Raw genomic sequence first — 5,627 nt, 5'->3', positions numbered from 1 at the left:
CTCTCTCTCTCTCTCTCTCTCTCTCTCTCTCTCTCTCTCTCTCTCTCTCTCTCTCTCTACATGGTATACATATAGTCGTCCAGTAAAGTTCCAGTTTCATAATAGAACAGGAAAGCTGTTCTCGAGTTAAAACAGCAGTTTTCTTCCTATTCTGAAATTAAGTTGAAATTTTATTATTGAAGATAAAAGTTTTCATACTAATCATAATTTTTTATTTATTTCAATAATTTGCTAATTTTTTTCATAAAAATTCATCACGTAATAATTGTCATCATTTTTTTCAAGAATATATCGTATATATATATCGTAATGTATATTATAATTTTATGAAGATAAAACATTAATAATCAGGAGCGTATAAAACATATTTAATCGCAATTCTTCAAATACGCTTTATATACACAAATAGTTAGCAAGTTAGCAGTTTTCATCACGTGAAAATCTACAATGAAGTCACGATACTTGATCATTTATCGACAGCAATATATTATCAATATATTATTAATATATATATCGTTGTCAATATATTTCGATCATTCCATTCGATCAAATATATCGATCATTCCAATAATTTATAATTAAATATCTCTTGTTAGACGAAATCTAAAAGCAATCCAAGAGATTGAGTCTTGTTGATTCACATACTGTGGCCTGGATATTGTGTATTTTTCGCATCAGACCTAGATTCCGATGAATAATCGAATCACTAACAAGTTGTTGCCGGCGAACACCGAACATGGTATTTACCGTACATGCATGTACATAGTGTCTTGGTCATCGTTCAAGCATTAAGGACATTCTAATTATACGTTACCAAAATAAGAATAATGGAATTAAATGGTATTACGAAATTTTTAACAAAAAAAAAACATCGATTTCTTACTTTGTTTTATAATTAAACGAATACTATTCTCGATTAATTTATCGATGTTAAAATACAATATATAATATACAATGATATAAAGTAAAGAAATATTTTTAAATTATATTTTTATTATTATTATATAATATAGTATGCAATAAATTTTTTTAAATAATTGAATGAATTAATTATGAGGAAAATGCTTACTATATAAATTTTAATGAATCTTTAGAAGATTTTAATTTCTAAAATTTATATTTATAAAATTATTTTGAATATTAAATTATGATCAAATAAATCAAAAAAAGTATAAAATATAAAAAATTAGTTAATTAATTACTATTAAAGAAATAAAAATAACTAATGTCCATTTAAGTGCAGTTGCACGTGTTTCAAGTTAAGTTTCACAGTCACGAATACCAACCACTCCGGGTGTACCAGTTTCGAAACAGGATGATTACAGAAAGTAGGACCTGGGTTGGGTCATCGGCGACGAAAGTAGGATCCAAATGAAAATTCGTGGAGAAAGAGACCGATTGCAATCTGCTGCTTCTTTTTTATGACTTTCCAATATGAGATTGTTACTTTTTTGTTATTATTTATAATTCTGTATATTGCTTTTCATGCAATTCTAAATGTCCAATTTGTGATCAATAACTAATATTTTAAATACATTCATCATAACTAACATAACAAATACGTATCATTAAACAATATAACAAATAATGTATCATTAAATAAAAATATTATGCACTTTTTGAAATAATATAAATTTGTTAATCGAATAAATTAAGTAAAAGCGGAATAAATTAAAGAACTATTATTATTTTTTCAATTATTACTACACTTATCAAAAGTGACAAATTATACGCATTAATGCATCATGTGCATAATTTTAACGATTATAAAAAACATAATCAAGAAGCTAAACTAATTTGATTGAATATTTATCAATAATATCCATTATTATTATTTTTTTTTTTAATTAAATATTTTAATGCAATATCTGACATATAATTTTTTTTTTTAATTTCATTGAATTTCTTGAATTTCTTGAATAAAATAACAAAAAATATTTTCGTCTATTTAATGAAAGTTTTATTTTTCTCTTGAGTCACAGATGAAACCACGGAAATACATCAAATAAAAACATATTGATTATAACGAAAAAGTCAAAGTGAATGAACGTAATGTTACATCTATTAATATGAAAGTCAATCCTCGCCAGATGAATCTTTGTTGGTGAAAGTTTAGGAACATCTGCTATAAATCATCCTTTAATATTTCCTTAAATGAATCACTTCAAATAACATAAAAAAAACGTTCTTTTCACACAAATTATAAATCAATTCACGTTTTATCTACATTGGAACGTTTTCTATATATCGAATGATAAAAGAATATGGAATTTTAAGTGCAGATAAGAATACCGAAAATATTAATTTTTTTGATTCACATTGATTAATATCTTTTTCTTATTTGGCAAATATTATCTAATCTTAAAAGTGAATTTTTTTATCAGCATTATAGATATTTTAACAAATTTATCGAATAAAATCGATATCTTTTATTTTATATAATTAAATACTATTTGATCTGATATGAATCTTTTTATTATCGATAATTTTATAATTTTATTGTTGGTAAGATTGCATAATGAAATTGATTTTATCGTCCCTTTTTCTTTTCGAGATCTATAATAATTAATATATATTAATAATTGTTTTTCTCTCGAATTTTAATTCCTTTATTGCTTACGTCGTATTCGCTTTCGATTTTTTTTTTTTTCTTAAGTAAACATATTCCATATGCTTCGATGTAGAAAGGAAAGTGAAACTGCTTACCTATGTACTACTTTACTTCCGCAACGATTATTCGATTTGCAACATGTATCAAAGACTTTATATTTTAATAACAATTCTATTATCTATTAATTAATCATTAAGAATAAAATTATTTATTTTGAACTTAAAATAATTATTTTATTATTGTATAATATATTATTTTAAGAAAATAAGAAAATATTATAGATTCTGATAGATTAATTGGTAATTATGAATTTTATTATAATCATTATTATGGAGTACTTTAATTCCTTAAATGGAATAGTTATTTGGAATAAAAAAAAAATATGACTCTTAAAAGAAAATTTTTTAATACTTATATTTCTTCTACTAGCGATATTAAAAGAACATTTTAACAATTTCGAATATTAGGCATTCAATCATTTCATGTATCATTTTTTTGTAAAGTTATTCTAAAAACTGATATTATGTACGATACTTACATTATGATACTTTTAACATTATTGTGAATGTCCATTGTGTTAAACCTTCAACATAATGAAATTGGCAAATTTGGAAAACAATAATAGACACATTATTATTCGAATAAATCTTATTCGAAAAAGATAATGATGACAACTTATGTATATATAATATTTCCTATTTCTTTTCATTTCGCTTGTTATCTTTTGTTTTTTTTTTTTGTTACGTCACTTCTTTTTATAAATTTAATAGAAATTTAAATTATATATAAATAAATAAATAATAAACATATTATAATGAAATTATATAATATATTAAAAATTTAGAGTATATATATATGATATAATAATTATAAATAATTTAATTTAAAATAAATTAAAATTAATATTAAAATTTTATTAATATTTAATATTATGATATTAAAATAAATTAAAAATTATAATTTTAAATTATTTACGAAAAATTTTCTTAATTTTTCTTATTTGTGTTACTACATCCTTTTAATATATCTGGTATACATAAATATTATATCACATGTTAATTTCAAAATTATGCTCATAATTTATGCTTTGTTTTCTAATGAAAGATATTTAAATAATTTTTATTACTTTAAGCAATAAATATTATTTTTAAACGTTATACTTTCAATAATAAAAATAGTAATAAAAAAGAAATAAATAACAAATAAAAAATCATTTTTCAATTATTTTAGATTTTTAAAAAATACTTAAATAAGGAAAAACAAATAGTAAAGTATAACAATTGATTTATTTAATTACAAAGTTTCAAATAATTAAAGAAGTGATAACATGAAAGTGTTTTCCCCTTGAAGTTTCTACTCTGATCATCGTCAATCCTGTCATCTATTTACAATCCATAAAGACATATTATAATGAAATATTATACTTAAGTTTATCTGTATAAGAAGGTACAACGAGATACATTGAAAATGGTTATACATTAGAAAGTAACGACACCTTTCACAAGTGTGCAAGTAATCAAATAATAGCCGGCCACGCTATTGTACACAACAGTGACGCGTTTTGTCAGAGAATTGCAATTTGTACAAGTGATTGCTTATATATAATGAGATTTTACTTTTACATCATAGTTAGTGAAAATCAATTAATGATTCATTTAGAATATAAAGTATTTTATAAGTTTTTAAAAAATTATATGTAAATATAATACATATAATATGTGTATTTATATTATTTTTTTTTTTTTTAAATAAATATATTGGATGAAATATTTTTACAAAATTTCTTTTTACGAAAAATTATAAAAACATTAATAATTAAGAAGATTAATTGTTTAGATTTTTTGTTCTTTAAGAAATCTAATTTGCAAAATCTTTCGAATAGAGATTTCCAGTTAGAAAATTTTGCTATATGAATATTTCTAATGATCGAATTATGGAGTTTTTTCTCTAGAAGGAATAACTACAAGATTTTATTGCATAAATTGTTCTGTTATATAACCAAACATAATATTTTCCAGTGAATGCAATATATTAATTCTATATCATCTTTATATAATATATTTTATGTAATTTGAAAATTAATTTGTAAAATATTATTGTAAAACATTATTAATTTGTTAACTACTCAATATGTTACGCTATTTAATTAATTTTATTTATTTATGTTATAATAAAATAGTAATAGTATAAATTATCATAAATTAATGTGTCTTATTTAGAATTATTAAAATAATCTAATATCATGCAATATTTTGTAAGAATATTTTTCTAAGAGAAACTTAGAAAATTGGAAACTTTAATTTTCTATTATTAAAAATTAGATTTTATAATGCAAAAAAATATATTTATATAAATTCATATTTTTATATAAGAACATAAATAAAGATAAAGAAAAGTAATATTTTATATTTTTAATATAATATATATATTTTACATATTTATGTTTAAGAATATATTCAAAAATATATATATTTTCTGTATTAATGTCATGCATGTTATATAAAATATCTATTTAATTTCATCAAATTAATTTCATTTATCGATAAATTCTTTTATCATTATTTATTGTATTGATAATAATATATAATCAATGCTGATTATAAATTATATTGCTTTTCATATTGCTAAATCATGCTTTTGTTTTTCAAGTTGTTAATTTAGATGCAATTTGTATTTTAAACAATTTATTTGTATGTTATTACAGCAATAAGATGAATTTTGAATTGTTTTTGAAAATTCTTTTTTAATATCTAAAATATATAGAATTCCAAAAAATAAAATATTATTAATAATATTTTACAATATTCTATAATTAATGGAGTTGTTTCCAAGACAATTCTAATTTTATTATTCATCAAATTAATGAATAAAGTACTTATTGCAAAATTTAATAAAAATATAAAATATGAAAGAAAATTAATAATTAAATTTATAAATTTTTAAAAATTAAATTAATAATTAAATATATAATAATAAAATCTTATAATATAAAAATTTTGGTGCATAAATTAATTTT

General features: G+C 20.5%; 1 protein-coding gene across 1 annotated transcript in view; it reads left to right on the top strand.

Annotated features, from left to right (window-relative positions):
• LOC102671924 overlaps nt 1–5,627 on the top strand; it is an 8,442-nt gene that overhangs the window by 1,648 nt on the left and 1,167 nt on the right. The gene's annotated exons all lie outside the window — the stretch shown is intronic.

This window comes from Apis dorsata, unplaced genomic scaffold, assembly GCF_000469605.1.
Source record: "Apis dorsata unplaced genomic scaffold, Apis dorsata 1.3 scaffold_50, whole genome shotgun sequence".
NCBI classification, from domain to species: Eukaryota; Metazoa; Arthropoda; class Insecta; order Hymenoptera; family Apidae; genus Apis; species Apis dorsata.
This window is presented reverse-complemented; position numbering and strand designations above follow the sequence as displayed.